The sequence below is a fragment of the Equus quagga genome, chromosome 5 (genome assembly GCF_021613505.1).
Source record: "Equus quagga isolate Etosha38 chromosome 5, UCLA_HA_Equagga_1.0, whole genome shotgun sequence".
Taxonomy (NCBI): Eukaryota; Metazoa; Chordata; class Mammalia; order Perissodactyla; family Equidae; genus Equus; species Equus quagga.
In genome coordinates this window covers 19,162,485-19,182,245 of record NC_060271.1, presented here as the reverse complement: position 1 = coordinate 19,182,245, position 19,761 = coordinate 19,162,485, and positions in this window count along the sequence as shown.

Below are 19,761 nucleotides of genomic sequence, written 5' to 3'. Positions count from 1 at the left end.
GAGCTGTGAGCTCCCACTTGGTATATTCGTAATACTCCTTAATATTTTCATTTTGATGTAATTTGCGGCCCCAGCTTTTTAAATATCCGCTCTGTAATAATGTTTAATTTCAGGGGTCACTCCGCCAAGGAGTATATTAAAGCTTATAAAACTCATTTCCAAAGCTCAAATATCAAGCTGTGATCAGGTTAGGAGGGCAGCATCTGTGAATATTTCATCTTTTATCATGCTGATAATAAGGAGATGACAGAGGCACATTATTACAATGAGAGAATTGCTCATTTCAGGCCTGGTGCTGGAAGCTGGGGTCTGCAGTGTGTATTCCTCAATAAGAGCAATTCTGATATGAAAAGCAAGTTTACTGAGGCACCACTGTGTCTTATTTGATTGGAATGAATAATATATGGAGCTGCCGTTCAGGCGGCTGCCGGCCGGGGGGAGGGGAGGCCAGCATGGAGAGGTGCACTTGGGGATAGACGGCGAAATAATTTATCAAAGGATGTGTTTTATGGCCTGAAAATAAAGTTAAGATAACCACTGTTTATTAGAATCATTATTTCGGAAATCTGTATTCTGGAAATCTTAAACATGTGCCGGCTTACGCACGAGAAGAATTTTGATCCGTTGGCCTGGTGGAGATGCTTCGTAATTATCTATTGGTACACAGAAGCTGAGTGAATTTGACACCCGGGCTGATTCCTGCCACATTCTCCATTGGCAACTTTCATTATTGCTTTGCGTCAAGCCAACTTCATCAAGCGGGAACCTTAAAATGCTGGTCTTTCTGGTAGGAAGACGATGAAACACCATTGAGAGGGGGTGCGTCTTTTGCCTCCCAGAGAAAATCAAGCATGATCCACCTCTAATTATTGCCCCCCACCCTACAGCCGCCACTACATCCGCACCCATCCTCTCCTCCTTCTGCGTCATAGTGGAAGAAGGGTACCTCCTCAGTCTAGGACTCATCCTTCCCTCCATGTCCTGGATCTCGTCGCTTCCCACCTGTTCTGACCTCTGCCCCGTGCCATTCCCCTCATCTCCAGCATCTTTAGTGGCTCCCTTTCAGTTGGCTCCTCCCCTTCAGCCTATGAACGTGATCAATTCCCTTCTATCCTAGTAAAAAATATCTTTCTTGACCTTCCATCTCCCTCCAGCTGTCACCCTAGGTCTGTCTTACCTTCTTATTCAAGAGTCTCAACTCAACTGAATTCACTTACTGCCCCACCAATCACACACATTCACTCCCCAGCTCTCTTCATTTTGACTTCCATACCCACGGTTCCGGTGAGACCGCTCCCACCAAGGTCATGGAGACCCTGCTAATTACCAAATCCACTGGGCACTTTTCATTCAGCTCCTGAATGAACGGACTTCTTAGCGTCATTTGTTCCCATTATTTCAGGGCATCACTCTCTGCTGATTCTTTTCCTTCTTAATTCCCTGCTCCTCCTCTGGTTCCTTTCCTGGAAACTCTGCCTGTCCTCCCTGAGGTTGTTGGTGATCTGCAGGACTGCCCCCTTGCCCTCCTCACTCTGCCCTCTCTGCTGGGCAGTAGCGTTCACCGCTCTGACCATAACTATCACATTGGCTGCTGACTCACAATTTATGATCAATAATCGTGAGTTTGTAATCCAACCTCTTTCTTGGAGCTCCAGATCCATATATCCAACTGGGTGCCCTGCTGGCACTTCAAACACAACAGGTGGAAAATTTAAGCAACGCAAACATACACACACACCTGGCTCCTCCTCTTTCTCCTCCTCCTGAGGTCCCTGTATCGAATGGAAACAGAACCCTAAAGGCAGTCACCCAAGCCAAAATATAGGCCAGCACCCCCAACATCTCCACTATAACCAATCGTCAAGTCCTGTTGATTCTTTAATTTTCCAGAAAATAAATAGATCTATTGCTATTTCTGATTATAAAGTAACACGCATTTATTTAAAAATCTTCAAACTATACAGAAATAAACAAAGAAGGTAAAAATCACCTAACACCCTCCATCCATAGATATTCATTGTTAACATCTGATAAACACACATCTGGCCTTTTCTTGTTAATTTGGACATTCAGCTATTTGACGCTTATTGAGCCCCTACTATGAGCCAATCATAGTCCATTTAAATCGTTACATAGTATTCCACTGAATGGCTACAGAATAATTTACTTAATCAGTAATGATGATGGATATTTAGGTTGTATCCAAAATTTGCTCTTGTCAATAATTTGCGATAAACATCTTTATATATAAATCTTCTCTCACTTTTTCAGCTATTGCTTTAGAATAAATTCCTGGCAGTGGCACTGTGGAATTGAAATGTATGCACACTTTTAATACTTTTGATAAATATTAGCAAATGTCCTCCAATGATATTACAACAATTTGCTCTCCCACCAACAATATGAAGATTTCCTTACACCCTCTTTGACACTGAATATTTTCAATCTGTTAACCTCTGCCGATCTGCCAAAAAACATTTGTTACTGTTCAATTTGGATTTATTATTGTTGAGATTGAGCATCTTTTCATACTTATGTTGGATATTTGTATTTCTCTTGTAAATTGCTTGTTCATGCCCTTTGTCCATTTATTTACGAGATTGTTCTAATTTTTTCTATTATATGTTTATGTACTCTTCGTATATTAGAACTAACGACCATTTATCTACCATATACGTTGTATACATTCTTAACCAGGTGGAAATTAGCCTTCTATATTTGTTTATGATGTCTTTAGAACAGCAATTGACAATTTTATATGGTCTAGTCTAATACCTGTTTTCTTTACAGTTTCTGTTTTTGGGGTCACGCTTAGAGAGGACTCCCACACCACTAAGTTATAAAAGATATAAAGGTATTTTCCCATGTTTTCTTTCAGTTATCCTTAAGCTTTAACTTTTACATTTTAATATTTTTTCTCCCAAAATTTCTCTTAGTGTAATACATATTAATTTTAAAATACAGGAAAATATCTAAATCACTTATGAATGTGGGATTATACTGCAAAAACGTATGACCAAAAAAGAAACTGACAGCAAACTAAGAATAGAAGAAATTCCTCAACCTGATAAAAAGTATCTGTGAAAAAGTTAAAAACTAGAGTTAGCATCATACTTGATGTTTTTCTCCTAATATCAGGAACAAGGCAAGGATGTCCACTCTTACCATTTCTAACAACATCGTATTGTAGATCCTGGCCAGGACAAGGAGAAAAGAAAGAAAAAGAAGAAGAAGATTAGAAATAGAAGGTGTAAAGATTAGAAAGGAAGAAGTTAAATGGTGTTTTTTGCAAATGATGTAATTATAGAAAATTCAAAGTAATCTACCAAAAAACACCTAATAGAAGAAACAAGAAAATTCAGCAAAATCACGGAATAAAAGATCAATAGGCAAAAATCAATTGCACTTCCAGATCCTAGCAACGAAGGATAGGAAAATGAACATTTTTAAAGATGCAATTTGCAATGGTGTCAAATAAAAAAACAAACACAGTACAAATTTAACAAAAGATTGCAATACCGCCACACTGAAAACTGTAAAATATTACTGGAAGAAAATCAACAAGATCCAAATAAATGGAGAGACATACTGTACTCACAGATTAGAAGACTCAATATTACTAAGTTGTCCATTCTCCCCAAATTGATCATAAATTCAATGCAATCCCAATCAAAATCCTAGGGAAATTTTTTGTACAAATTAACAAACTGATTCTAAAATTAAGTGAGAATAGAAAGGATCTGGAACTGCTAACACAAAATAGGAAAAAAGGAGCAAAGTTAGAGGATATATTATCTGACTTCAACATTTATATTACAAACTACAGTTAGGAAGATAGAGTGATATTGGTATAATGGTAAACATATAGATCAATTGAACAGACTAGACAGTGCAGAAGTAGGCCAACGGATAGATGACCTATTGATTTTCAACACACAGACACCAACATAACTCAATGGGAAGATGATAGTGTTTTAAACAAATGGTCCTATAACACTGGATAATCATATGAAAGAAAAGGAACCTCAGCCTTTTCTTCATACCATACACAAAAATTAATTTGAAATTGATCATAAACATAAAACGTAAAACTACAAAATTTTTAGAAAGCATAGGAGAAAGTCTTTGCAATTTGAGGTTAGGCAATGGTTACTGAGACGAAAAAGACACAGCATTAGTCACAAAAATGAAAAAGATAAATTAGACTTCATCAAAACAAAACACTTCTGCTCTCTAAAAGACACCGTCAAAAAAGGCAAGCCACAGACCCGGAGAAAATATTTGCATCACATATATTTTCCAAGAAGCTTGTATCCACAAAACATAAAAAAACTCTTATGGCTCAATAATAAGATGACAAACTACTCAATTTATTTAAATGGGCAAAATTTGAACAGATACTTCACAAAAGAAGGTATACGAAAGGCCAATAAACACATGAAAAGATATTCAACAACATTAGTCATCAGGGAAATGCAAATTAAAACCGTAATGAGATATCAGTTCACGCCCACTGGAATGGCAAAAATTTCAAAGACAGGCCATTCCAAGATCAGACGATGAGCGTGTGGAGGAACCGGAATTCTCCGACACTGCTGATGAGACTGTTTAATGGAACAAACACTTTGGAAAACAATTTGACACTTTCTTACAAAGCTAAACATACACTTACACAACCCAGAAATGCCACTCCTACACATTTATCTAAGAGAAATTAAATACATACATTTAAAACATAAATATTCATAATACTTGTATTCATAATAGCCCCAAATGCAACAAGCTAAACATTCATCAGTAGGTGAATGGATAAACAAATCGTGCTATGTGCAGACAATGGAATGTGTTGTTAGTGCCATCAGGTCAATTCCAACTCCTAGCAACCTTGTGTACAGCAGACGGGAACCCTGCTGGGTCTTTTTGCACCATCGTCTCATCTTCCAGCGCTGTGTCAGATGATGCTCCGCTGCTATTCACAGGATTTTCATGGCCAATTTTTTCAGAAGTGAGTGGCCAGGTCCTTCTTCCTAGAGACAATGGAATACTACACTGTAACAAAAATGAACTATTGATACACTCAACAACACAATGAATCTCAAAATGATTATGCTGATTAAAAGAAGCCAGATAAAAGGGGTACGCATTGTATGATCTTTGGGCCTCAGTTTATATGATATGCTAGAATAGGCAAAACTAATAACCAGTGATCGAAATCATAGCAGTGGTTGCCTGGCGGCAATTTGACATAGGGGCACCAGGAAGCTTTCTGGGGAGGTGGAAATGTTCTATTTCTTAATTGGGGTGGGAGTTACACGGGTATATACCTTTATCAAAAGTCATCAAGCTGTAGGCTTAAAACACGTGAATTTTATCATATGTAAATTACACTTCAATAAAGTTGATTTTTAAAAAACATTAGAACAGGATTTTGACAGCTTCTCAAAGCGAGTATCTTGTCCTTCTGTCGCTAGTTCGTGTCTCGCTTTTTTTCCCCACATTGTTTAGTAAGAAAAGTATTGAGCAATACAAGACAGACTATCAAGGTTCTTTTGGTTTTAAGTAACAGAACTCCAATTCAAAGTATTTTAAGAAAAAAATGTTGGGCTGACTAGAACAAGTATCTGGGATGGAACCTGAAACGGCGCCGGTCTGCAGGACCCTAATGCATTTTGTTCTCAGAGTGTTGAAGCCCGTGATCCTCCGGGGCCCTTATTTTGGACAGTGGCGGGTAGGGGAACATGAGGCAGAGCCGCGAGCAGGAAGCTCAGTAACAGCCTGCCACCGGGACGGCCTGGGAGTGTACCTATTCAAATCATTTTTTCCATTTGTCCTTTTCAGAATATGGTGTCCATGAAAGAAATGGAGAACATCTGGATGTCAGCCATTGTAACTGCTTTCCCTGATCCTGAGGATTCTAACACCTGTCCTTCTCGTATGTGGAGAAAGCAAGCGAAGAAGGAACGTGATTCTTTTTTGACCATTAGAGTTCCCAGAGGAGATAAAATATTCTGCTTTGCAACCTAAATTCATCTAGATGGATACTGCCATGTGCAAAATAGTATGTCCTTCAAAGTCCGTGGGTTGTTGGCTCTCCCAGGCTTTCGTCCTTGGCAGCATGTCTGAATCCACGTGAAAAGGGCATCAGGGTCCACCTCTTGGTGTTCATATGGGCACCCAAATACCAAGGCACTATGTATGCCCAACACAGGGCCGGGCTCTTGGCAGCACTAGGAGAAAAGATGAAGGAAGGGTGGGAGAGAGGGAGCGAGAAGGCAAGACATGAATCACAGAGTTATTCTCCAGTCTCCAAACTGAACAACTCATTGGACTTGCACACCTCCCGTTCCACGTCTGTGCCACACTCGCTATGCCTGGCAGAATCCTCTCCTGTTCCCTCCACCTCTCCCGGTGTCTCCACTTGTCCAAATATCAGCCCATCCTTCAAGATGCATCTGTGGGGCACAGGATGAGGCCATCCTCCATCACACTCTCTGGGGGGCTCTCTCCTTCTCCCTCGGCCACTCCATTAAAAAACCAGCCCAACCTTATTAGCAAGTCTATAGCCTCAGAAACAGAAAAAGTGCTGCTCACACCATTTATTGGGCATATTATTCTCGTCAGTGGCTTTTAGAGGATTTTGCTAATGGCTCAGGGACTGTGCGCACCATCACAATTAAGACATTGCTAATAAATTAAGTTTTATGGACACAAATCAGCAGGTCTGCTTATTCAGCTGTTACACCTCACTTAGAAGGGGGCTTCGCACCTTAAGATGAAGCGTATTTCCATTCAGGAGTTGTAATGGCCTTGTTAATGGAATATTAATTACCTCGCTTGTTGGACAGCAAGCTGTCTGTTCCCCTTCTCTTGCCACAAGTGTTTTTAAGAGAAACACGTTTTTCCAACTTTGTGTCACTACGGCTGATGGATCTCAGCTAAGCCCACTGCATTGTCCCCAGCAGAAGGACAGAATGAAGTTCACTCTCCTGGGAGGAGTCCTTAAACATAACCTCAAGTGGTCACAGTGACAGTATACTGTCTACCCTCCCCAAAAGATTCTGTGGTGGAGAAGGAAAGTTGGGCTGAGAGTCCAGAGGCCTGGCTTCTCACTTCCTGTCTTAGTCAGTTCAGGCTGCCATAGACCGGGTGGCTTAAACAACAAAGATTTATTTCTCACCGTTCTGGAATCTGGGAAATCCAAAATCATGGTGCCGGCAGATTTCGTGTCTGGGGAGAGTCCGCCTCCTAGATGGTAGGCAGCTGCCGTCTCACCGTGTGCTCACATGGCCTTTCCTCAGAGTGTACTCATGGAGAGAGCAGATATGGCTCTCCTCTTCCTCTAGGGGCACTAATCCCATCAGGAGGGCATCACCCTCATGACCTCCTCTAAACCTAGTCACTTCCCGAAGGCCCCACCTCCTAAGATCATCACATTAGGGGTTAGGGTTTCCACCTGTGAATTCTGGGAGGACACAAACATTCAGCCCATAACATCTCCACTCCAATAATAACCAGCAGTGGGACCCTATGCAAGCCACTTACACTCTCTGATCCTCGGTTTCACAGTTATTACCTGGGTATAAAAAAGTGACTATGGAAAAAACTAAGTGAAAAACCCAAGTCTTAGAAAGCTATCAATATTGGACCATTTTGTGATTATCTTGCCAAGACCAGGGGAGAAACACCACTCCCCAAGGATGGGAATGGATTTTGCCTGGAAGGAAGTGAATGTTCTGACAGTCAATCATCCTACAACATTGTTAATCCAAGAGAAAGAAACAACCCACTGTTGTGGATGGAGCGAGAGGGGAACTCCTTTCTCTCTGCCAAAGCACAAAGATTTCTTTCACCCCAAACTCTGTAGAATGGAAGGACTGGAGAAGAGTGAGCTTCCATGACACATGAGGTAGGTCAGAGAGAGCAGTTCAGCAAGCCTCCACATTTCATTGGCGGCGTCAGGGGCCACAGCAGCCCAGGCACCAGCAAGGCAGGAAGGCAGCCATGCTCAGGGTAGTCAGTTTCGGGGGCAAAAGGTGCATGGCCCTATCATCAACAGTGTGAGCTACCAGGAGTGACCCTTCAGGCACAGGGAGGAGGGCCATGTTATGAGAACACCTATACACTTCAAGAGGGGTATTTGCCAGTGAGGAGATAGGTGACAATTGGACCATGGGGCAGAGGTGACCCTGTCACGGTCTTGGACCAGGTTGGTCCTGAAAACCTGCTTAGCAAAGGAAGAGCCAATCAGGATCTAGCACGCCTGGGTCCCATCCCTCCTGTGCCCCCAAATCCTGTGTGATCTTAGTCAAGTCCCCACCCCCTTCTGGCCCCAGTTTCTTTCTTCCAATCCAATGATCTCAAGGTCAAACAGCCTCCACCTCTGAGAAATAGGAGCAAAAACTGATTCAGAGCGTGCATCACCCCTCTTTTCTTCATCCAGGGGAAAATTCTCAGACCAGGGACGTGCTGGAAGAATTTCTTTCTTTGCATCCATTTAGCATATCAATTCTAACATTTTCTGCTTGAACTTCAGAGCAAAGGACTCAGAAAGCTGAGCCTTTGCCTTTTTAATGCAGAGTTTTGCATATTCTCCTGGACTCTTTCGGTCCTCTTTGCCCTTGAGTTGCCCACGACAGACCAGCCCTGCTCCTTGGCTGAGACCCAGGCCCATTCTCTCCCGAGCTAATTGGGGCAGCTGCTCTTCCCATGCATCCTCAACTCCTCCTGCAGAGAGTAAAGTCCAGCCCCAAGAGGGATGCAGAGAAGGGATGGAGAATGGGCTACAGTCCGTGAGATGCCCTAAAGGGAGGGGGTGCAGGTGGAAGGTGGCTGGGAAGAAGCTGTGGTTTGCAAGGCTGATGAAACAAAACCAAAGCAACTGATGTCCTGCACTGAGCCGTTGAACTGCAAGAGGCCAGGGAGCCCTGCCTGGGTGAGAGGCTCTCACACAAGCTGTTGCATCTTTCAATGTCTAGCATCCAGGAGCCCCTGGGCTCCTCCCAGAGGTTGAAGAGGAAGGGAAGGCCAACCTGTGACAAGGTGCCCTTCCTACTCTGTGCCACATTGTCCTTTGCTCACTCCACAATGAAACTGCCACCTCAGAGAGAGCAATCTGCTTCCAATCAGAAATGGCCTTCCGAGGTGCCTCGGTCAGCTACGGCTGCATAACAAACAATCTTGGTCACACACCACCAACAAGCATTCGTTTAGCTCAGGCATCCACAGGTCAGCTGGGGGGCAACTGATCCAGGCTGGGCTCAGCTTGGCAGCAATAAGCGGCAGGTTGGGTCTGAGGTTGCTCCTCATTTCTCTCATTGTCCTTGGGCCAATAGGCTAGCTGGGGAATGTTCTTCTCATAACAATGACAGAGGCTCAAGAGAGCAAATGGAAGCCTGCAATGTCTCTTGAGGCCTACCCCAAGCTGACACCTTATGGCTTCTGTCCCTTTTCTTTGGCCAAATCAAGTCACATGACCAAGCCCAAAGTCAAGGGCCAGGGAAATATACTTTGCCTTATGGAAACAAATGCAAAGTCATGTGGCAAAGGACATAGATATGGGGAAAGATAAAGAATTTGGACTAATAATGCAGTCTACAAAAGGAATGAGTCCCATAGTGTTTCATAGTTGATGGGACAGTTTCCCACAATTTCCTTAATTTAGTCTTCATAATAGCCCTAAGAAAGGGTGATTTTATCTCCCTTTTACAGATGAAGAAATTGAAACTCAAAAAGAAGAGATATACCTGGGATCACACCATCATTAAGCACAAGAGTGTGTACACCAATCTATTCATCCAACTTCAAGTCCAGAATATTTGCCATAACCCCGATGCTGGCTTTCCCTAAAGAGACCCTAGATTTGTGGAAGTTTCCCCCATTATTTCTGAGTCCTCTATGATCTACATAATTTTATGGATAGTAAAAAGAACCTTGATTTTCTTAACCATAAAATAAAGGGTTTGGATGAAATCAGGAGCAGCAAATATCTGGCACACATGCTGCCACTAACCATTCCCACATCCATGGCAGGCATCACTAATCAATGATGGCACTGCTTCCTCATGAGCCTCAGAATTTTTTCCAGACAGCATTGCAGAAAGCCACTGCAATTCAGCTGGAGAGGACACAGAAGATGAAGACTATTTTTAAATGCTGTTTAAACCTTTTCTGAGTCCCATGCAGCCCCAAAAGTTTATGATTCTGAAACCAGCAATACTGTGGAACAGCAGCATGGAAAGGCCACCCGGCTGGGATCAGAAGAACTGATTCTAGCCCCAGCTCTGCTGAGCTCACTCTGTGTGCGAAAGACAATTAAACTTCTCTGAGCACTTGTTGCATCAGTTTTGTGACCTTTAAAACCGTTTATTTCCATTCCATAAACATTAATTGGGTACCGACTGTGTGCCAAGCACTGCCATCAAGGAAATAAAGAAACGAATGTGACACAGTCCCTATCTTAGAAGGAAGACAGGGGAATGGAGGAATGCTTTGACTCCTGAGACCCAGTCCAATGCCAATAGTCCACTAGTTTGACATTAAAAAGCACAGGACATTGTCATGGGACATAAATCCTGCTGGCTCCCCAAGCCTGAAGATCTCCTTCCAGGCACGAGCGGGAGGTTATCAGTGAGGCGATCTGGCCTCAGAGTGGGGGTTACCACGCTCCACTGTTCTCCAGGCTCCCAGAGTAGAAGGCAAATGCTACTTCTGGGCTAACCTTTCTAGGCTCATTTTCCAGATTTTAGGTTCAGCACACCTGAGTGTAAATCCCAGATCTGCCACCTACCAGCCTCGTGACTTGGGCCATCCACTCACTTACTGAGCCACTGGTTTCCTTATCTGAAAAATGGGGAACAACCATGGCTGCTGCACCCAGTTGTCTTGAATGCTATTAAACAAGCATCCTATGCAAACGTCTGCCACCCTGGATAAGTTCACATCCCTTTCCTTCCTCTCCTTCAAGTGGCCCATGCTCCAGCTCAGAGTTTCTCCACCCTAGTGAACAAGCGAGTCCCTGGGGAGCTCTTTAAAAATACGGATGCCCGGACCTCACCCGAGACCAACTGAATCAGAACCTCTGGTGATGGAGCCCAGGGAGTCATAGTTTTTGAACCCCACCAGGTGAAGCTCATGCACGGTCATGGTTGAGAACCACCACTCTGGCTGCATTAGTCAGGTTTCTCCAGAGAAACAGAACCAGGAGGAGCCTGGAGATGGAGAGAGAGATAGAGATAGAGATGGAGATGGAGATGGAGATAGAGATAAAGAGGTATATTTGTTTTTAGTGCCGTCAAGTTGATTCCAACTCCTAGCCACCCTGTGTACAGCAGAGCGGGAACCTGCCGGGTCTTTTTGCACCATCCTCTCACCTTCCAGCACTATATCAGACAATGCTCTGCTGCTATTCATAGGGTTTTCATAGCCATTTTTTTTTTTGGAAGTGGGTGGCCAGGTCCTTCTTCCTAGCTCGGCTGAAACCTGTCCACCATGGGTGACCCTGCTGGGATTATAAATACCAATGGCGTAGCTTTCAGCATCACAGCAACACATAGCCATCACAGGGTGACAACTGACAGATGAGTGGTGTGGTTCCCTGACTGGGAAATGAACCCGGGCTGTGGCAGCGAGAGCGCTGAATCTTAACCACTAGACCACCAGGGCGGACCAAAGAGATACATAGATACAGGTACAAAGAGATTTTTTGTGAGGAATTGGCTCACGATATCAGGGAGGCTGAAAAGTCCTGAGAGCTGCGCTCGGCGAGCTGGAGACCCGGGAGAGCGGATGGCGTAGTTCTAGTCTGAGTCCGAAGGCCTGAGAACCAGGAGTCCAATGCTGTCAATTCTCCCGTCCTAGCCCGAGTCCAAATGCAGAGAAGACGCATGTCCCAGCTCAGCAGTCAGGCAGCAGAAGTTCCCTCTTACTTGGCCTTTTTGTTCTATCCAGGCCTTCCATGCACTGGATGAGGCCCACCCACCTCAGGAAGGGCACTCTACTTTACTCAGTCTACCGATTCCAATGCTCATCTCACCCAGAAAATCCCCATAGACACACCCAGGATAATGTTCCTCCAGCTCTCTGGGCACCCCGCAGCCCAGCCAAGTTGACACATAAAATGAACCACCGCACTGGCCTCAGTCAGCTTCTCCACGCTTCCCAGATTCCCCATCTCCCTGGCTTTGCTCAGTTTCTTCTGCCTGGAATGCCTTCTCCCCAGCCCCAACTCTTTGCTAATTGACCTCTGTTCACCCAGCCCAAATGGTCAAACTCCTTTCTCCAGGGAGCCTCCCATGAGCCTCTCCTGGACCCCTGGGAGCAGAGCTGCTCCCGAATGACCAAGGTGGCCTCCACCCCCCACCACCCAGGCCCTTACCCTTCGAGGGCCCAGAGCCTTTCACAGCTTCACACCTCTGTAAAGCCCCACCCCACCCTCACCCCTGCCATGAGGCAGGGCGAGCAAATGGGGCAAACTCTCGGAGAGCAGCAGGAAAGGGCCCACCTGGGAGTGATATTGGGGTTCCCCACTGCTATGTTCAGGGACCAATTTGTTTGAGGTAAAGACAAAATAACCCGGATGGTCCCAGAACCAACAGGCCTGTGGCTTCCCCTGCGGTCACATAACAGAATTCTCAGATTTCTCTAGCTCTCATCCGCACCCTGACCCGCCTACAGCAAACTCCAGGCCCCTCATGTGGAAATGGTCAAGGGTAGGATAGGCTCACATGAACAGTGCTCTCGTGTTCTGCACCTGCCACCTTCAGAGATGTCTGGGGCAGCCGTCTCCTCTGCCCCCGCTGCCCCCTCAGGAAGAACACCCTCCCCCATGTAGAACCTCTGTGGTCCCTTCTAAGCTGAGGCCACACCCCTGTTCCCAGGAAAGGCGGGAAGGTGGCTCCTGCCCCCCGTGCTGCCTGTGCCTCAACACAGGGTCACTAGAAAACACAGCTCCCTCCTAGGATCTGATGCCCACTCTCTGGGCTGAGTGAGCCAGGCCCCAGGCTGCCCTCTCGAACCCCTACCTCTGCCTCCAGAGCCCCACACAGGAACCTGCCCCCTGTCAGTCAACTCAAGCATTCATTCAGGTCTGCCTTGCGCAGGCGCAGGTCTAGGTGTGGGGCGAATGGTGAACACCCAAAATGTGACCTGCTCAGGCCCAGCCACCACCGAATTTCCATTTAGGCTTCTCGGTAGCATGATAACCATTCTTCAAAATCTTGGCTGCGGAAGCACTTTGGACAGAACAGCCCAGTTGCTGGAAGAAGTTTCCAGTCTGAGCCCCACTATCCCCCTGGTTTGGAGCCACCCCTTCCAGCTCTGTGAAGTCTCATCTTAGGACCAGGACAGGAGGCCACTCCTCTTGGGGGAATTTTCTTCTCTTGTTCCTGCTTTGCTTTATTCAAATATCTAAAGTTAGTCCCATTGCTATGTTCTCTATTTCACCACAATTATAATCCTCATGTGCTCCTTCCCCGGAGGCCTCGAGAGGCCTCAGCGTATCAGCCATATCACAAGATCTCCCTCCCACAAACACAGCACCGTCCATTTCCAGCAGGATCTGGAGCCCTTGCTTGCCCACAGCTGCTCTAGGATCTGTTTATTTCACTGTGGCTCCATCTTCTCCTGCTTCTTTTCCATACACACCTGGGAACTTGTCGGGGCACCTGCAAGTGGGGGTAGTGCAAGGAGGTTGCTGCCCCATTTCAACTACCCATCAGCTCAGGCGACCATCCATCTGCAGTGGGAGGGGGTGGACAGAGCGGGGAGTGGGAGGGATGGTTCTGTGAGTGTGTGTGAAGTTTAACAGGTGTGTATGTGCCAGGTATACTGTATGGTGGTGTGTGACTTCCTGTGCAGGGAGGAGGCTGGGTGCCTGTGGACATGTGTGGAACGTACCCTGCGTGCGTGTGGGAAACAATGGCTCTCCGTGGATGGTGCAGGTTTGGGTGTATAGTATGTTCGATGTTTGGGCTTGCGTCCAGTCCAGGACGTGTGTGTTCTTCGGGGAGGCGACATGTATGTGGATGGATGGGGTGGGTGTGCAGGTTTGAGAGGATGAAGGACGGGACCTATAAGGAGCCCACACCAGCCTGCTGGGAGAGAGTCGAGGCCTATCTCAGACAAGCCTCTCAGGCCTGCCCTAAGGCAGAGAAATGATAAGAATGTGAGCTATTTGGAGAGGGGACCCCAGGCGGAGAGGAATAATAGGCTGATCCCAAGGAGAAAAACATCATGGGTCAGCTTAGGCCGAGGAGAACTGGAGGGTGGGGATAGGGGCTTAGAGTGGTCGTCTGGCCCCTCACTAGGGACAGATGAAGGGAGGGGCAGCTCATAACAGCCAGCGACAAGGCAGGCACTCACCTAGCACAGCCTGCAGGGAGCGTGACACAGAAAGACCTGGGTTCGAATCCTGGCCTCTGCCACTTCCTGCTTGTGTAGTTCCAGGCAAGTGACTCAACTTCGCTCAGCCTCAGATTCCTCGTCTACAAAATGGACTGCTATAAAGATTTAAATAGAGCAATTTATAAAAGGGCTTAGCACAGGGCCTGGTACCCAGTAAGCACCAAGGAGGTGGTCACTACCGCCGCTTCTCACTCTTGTTTTCCTCCCCAGTTCCACTCCGGCTGCTATCACAGGAGCCCCTGCCAGAAGACTCAGCCCTGCCAGACCAGGAGGGCAAGCATCACCGCCTCCCCCAGACACGCCGCCACAGCCTAGGATCCACGTCCCTCGCCAGCACCCAGTGTCCTCCTGCTCCCCTGTCAGAGCTGGGGCCTGCCTGGGAGGGCAGCTGTTGTCTGGGGAGATGGCTTGTGTGTACGGGTGGGGTGTGCATGTGTGTTTGAGGGCACCTGCCTAGCCTGAGGCTGGATCTCCACCCAGCCCCTCCCCACAGCCAAATCCTGGCAAGCATTGGTTCGTTCATCTGTGCCTTCATGGACTGAGAACTGGCCGGGCACTGTCCTAGGTGCTGGACACATGATGGTGATTGCAATACAGGCTGGAGAGAGACCCAGAAAATTGTATGCTACTCGAAATTTCTACTTGTCCCAAGAAGTGGTCCTTTAGAAATCTATCTGTCTCTGTTTCTCCCCTGCTATTGTTAAAATCCCATGACCTGGATCCTTGGTTGATTGGTCATTGTTTGCTTTTTCCTTTGGGTGGTTGGGTTGAGTGTTATTAGTAATTTATACTCCTCCCAAAGCCAATCTGAGTTCACGGTTCTTCTGAGGGACCTGGTGGAGTCTCCTTAGACTGCAGACGAGAGGGGACGCGTGAAAGCAAACAAGAGGAGGATGGGCAGCAGGATTGGGGGGTGGGGGCAGGACAAGGACAGAATGAGGTTCCCAGATCTTCCCACCTTCCTTTCCCCAGGGCTAGATTTGTTCTGCTCCCCTCCAGAAAAGGGCCAGATCCCTTGTTGCTGCCTGATTCCTCCTCCTCTGGGATAGTTTAGTTTATGTTGATCACCATTTTCCTCGAAGAACAAAACTACTTCAGTCCTTTACCATTTCTTTCCCTCAGGAAGACTTAGGACAAAACGTAGTAGACTTTGGTGGCCCTATAATACCTTTTGAATGAAATGCCAGTATTTGGGCCCTTCTTAAAATATTATATTGTCATTTTAATCCAATGCTATAGCTGTCACAATACAATGATGAGCAAAACTCCCTACCCTCAAGGAATTTATATTTTAGTGGGGGAGACACAACAAAGAGGTGAGCACATATATGCATAATTGCAAATGGTGATGTGAGTTGCATCAGTTAGTTTTTGCTACAGAACCAGCCATGCTAAAACTTCATGATTTTTAAAAATGATCATTTATTCTTGCTCATGAGGCTAGAGGTCACCTCGGTAGTCCCACTGGTCTTTTCTGGGCTCCTTCATGCCTCTGCAATTGGTTCCAGGTCAGCCAGGTGGCTGTTTCCATGGAAGGCTGGCTATTGGCTGGAGGGCCTCAGTTTTCCTCCACGTAGTCTCTCATCCTCCACCAACCTAGCTGAGGCTTCTTCACATGGCAGCTGTAGGGGTCCAAGAGCAAGAGGGGGAGACTGCAAGCCTCAGAGCTGGCATGCCTTTATTTCCAAAACATTCTATGGGCCAAAGTAAGTCATAAGTCCAGCCCAGATTCAAGGAATGGAGAAATAAATTCCACTTCTTGATGCAAAGTACTGCAAAGTCACATTGCAAAGGGGCATGGAAGGAAGGATGAAGAATTGTGGCCATTTCTGCAATCAAGGACACAGGTTATAAAGAAATAAAAAGGTGGGATAAGAAAGTGACAGAGGTGAGAAGCTTCTTTATACTAGGTCAGAGAAGACCTCTCTGAACAGGTAATAGCTGAGGTGAGACCTGAGTGATAAGAAAGAGCAGCTATGCTTCAAAGATTAGGTCAATGAGCATCACAAGCAGTGACAGCAGCATGTGCAAAGGCCCTGAGCAGGAGAAAATCTTAATTGTGTTTGAGATTCAGAAAGAAGTTGGGTCTAACTGGAGTAGGTAGATGGAGGGGGGAACTGCTAGGAGATTAAGTTAGAGACATGTGCAGGGGGCGATCTTGTTTGGCCTTGTAGGTTATGGTAAGATATTTGGATTTTATTTTAAATGTGCCAGGAAACCATTGGAGGGTTTGAAATAGGGAAGTGAAATGATCTGATTGAAATTTTGACGAAGTCACTGGTTGCTGGGGAGAGAATAGGCTAAAGTTGGAACAGGCAAGAGTGGAAGCAGGAAGATCATGGGAGAGACTATTGCAATAGTCCAGGCAAGAAATGATTGTGACAGAGACTGAAGTGGGCACAGTGAAGGTGGCATGAGGTGGGGTGCTCTGGAATATATGTTTGAAGCAGAGTGTGCAGGACTTACCAATGGATTACATGTTAGAGGAGAAGAAAAAAGAAGTGAAGATGACTCCAAAGGTTTTGCTTTGAGCCTTTAGGTGACCAATGAGTTACTGAATGACCTATTGCTAAGATCAAAGGACTGTGAGAGGATCACATCTGGGAGAGAGAGGAGTAAACCAAGAGTTCTACTGTGGGCATGCTAAGTGTGAGAGGCCTGGTAGACATCACAGAGGAGGTGTCAAATAGGCAAAGCAGATGTGTGAGTCTGGAGCTCGGGGGAGACAGGGCAGAGATAGCCATTTTGGGGTCAACAGCATATCTAGCATGAGGATAGATAAATCTACCAATAGAGAGAATGAATAGAGAAGAGAAGGGCGCCTATGCCAATATTCAGAAGTAGATCAGAGAGAAGAGAGAGAAGAAAAGGAGACTGAGAAATGGCCAGTGAAGTAGGAGAAAACAGGGAAAAGGAAAATGTCTCAAGAAGGAGGGAGCGATCACTTCTTCCAGCCAAGGTGGAGTAAGTAACAGAGACCAGACACCCTCACATCTTAAACAAATAGGAAACCAAAGCATTGTTTCATGATGACAATTTTCAGGCATTGTACCAAAGCAGCACAGAAATTTGATCCCTAAGAGAAGGGAAACAAGCAAGGTAAACCAATTGATTGTATCAGCTCACTGCCTAGAGGCAGTTTCCAGGCCTTAGCAAAGGGAGTGGAGGTGAAAACTGAACCCTAGCAGTGTGACTGAGTTGAGAAGTCTGAGATGAAAGTTCAGGGAGGGTAAGGTGGCTAGAATTTGCAAGGCTGAGTACCAGAGAAGAAAGACCTACCCAGAGTTTCAGAGATCTGAAGAGTGTCCCCTTAAGTATGTGGCTGAGTACTGATCTGCAATTCATAAGTGAAAACTATCCAAAGATGGAGAGAGAACCATCAGGAAGAAGTAGGCAGAATAATTCCCAGCGCTCACACAGGCCTGGGAATAGCCCTCATAGCACATGGGGCTTTGAGCAGAATCCTCAGAAGGGAATTGCCTAGTATTGGTGCTCAAGTACACCTACACCAAAAGCTGCCTTGGACCTGCCATAACAAAGCTGAACAGGGTTGAAAGGATCCAACTGATTCTCAGTAACTATGCACCAGAAAAAAATCCAACACTATTTAAATAAATACAATAAAACACAGTAAGCAACAATGTATAATTAATAATAGCTACTATCTAATCAAAAATTACCAGGCGTGCCAAGAAATAGGAAAATTTTTTCTCCATAACAAGAAAAAAATCAATCAGTAGAAGCAGACCCACAGATGGTGGAACTAGCAGACAAAGACAGTAAAACAGCTATTATAAATATACCCCATTTTTCAAGAGGTAGAGGAAAACATGACCATGATAAGAAGAAAAATAGAAAATACGCAAAAGAAGCAAATGTCACAGCCAGCCCCCTGGTGTAGTGGTTAAGTTCAGCACGCTCTGCTTCAGCAGCCCAGGTTCACAGGTTTGGATCCCGGGCACAGACCTACATCACTTGTCAGTCACGCTGTGGCAGCAACCCACATATAAAATGGAAGAAGACTGGCACAGATGTTAGCTCAGGACTAATCTTCCTCAGCAAAGAAAAAAAAGAAGCAAATGTAAATTCTAGAGATTAAAACAATACAATTTACAAATGAAAAATACACTGGATGGGATTACTGGAAGGTTTGACACTGCAGAAAAAAAGATCAGTAACCTTGCAAAGATACTGAATAGTTATAGAAACTATGCAAAATGAAGCACTGAGAGAAAAGAGACTGAAAATAAAAATGGATCATTAGATCCAGGTCATTAGATCTAGAACAAAGTCAAGCCATCTAACATATGTATAATTGAAGTTCCATTAAAAGGGAGGGGATGCAGATATAACATTTGAAGAAAGAAGACCAAATATTTTTTCAAATTTGGTGAAAATTATGAATCCACAAATCCAAGAAGCTCAATGAACTCCAAGCTGAATAAATCTTTTAAACAAACACTCTTAGGTATGTCATAATCAAAATGCTGAAAATCATAATAAAAAATAGTATTTTAAAGACAGCCAGACCCATTATGTACAGAAAAACAAAGATGAAAATGACAGCAAACTTCATGTCAGAAACTATGCAAGCCAGAAGAAAACAAAAAGGCATCATTAAGGTATAAAAAGGAAAAAAATCTAGAATTCCCTATTCAGCAAAAATATCTTTCATATCTGAAGATAAAATAAAAACTTTTCAGACAAACAGAACCTGAGATAATTTTTTGCCAGCTGACCTGTAACTACAAGAAATGATAAAAGAAGTTCTTCAGGCAGAAGGAAAATGATACCGGATGAAAATTTTGATCAACACAAAAGAATGAAAAGCACCAGAAATGGTAAATATATGGGTAAATATGAAAGACTTTTTTTCCATATTGAATCTCTTTAGAAAATAATTTATAGTTTAAAAAAATAACAACAATGCATTGTGGAGTTTATAGCATATGCACAAGTAAAATTTATGAAAACAATAGCAAAAAGAACAGGACAGAGAAATGGAAATATTCTGTTGTAAGGTTCTTACACTTTATGAAGAGGCATAATATTGTCTGAAGTTTGCGGTAAGTTAAAGATGCATATATAAACCCTAGATCAACCACTAAAAAAATACAACAAAGAGAGCTAGCTAATAAGCCAATACTGAGGATTAAATGAAATCATTTTTTAAAAACTCATTTATTACAAAAGAAGGCAAAGAAAGAGGAAAAAAAGAACAAAGAACAGATGTACAAATAGAAAAGAAATAGCAAAATGGTAGATTAAAACCCAAATATATCGATAATTTTATTAAATATAAGAAGTCTAAGTAGGACAATTAAAGGGCATAGAGTGTCAGATTGGACTCATCTGTATACT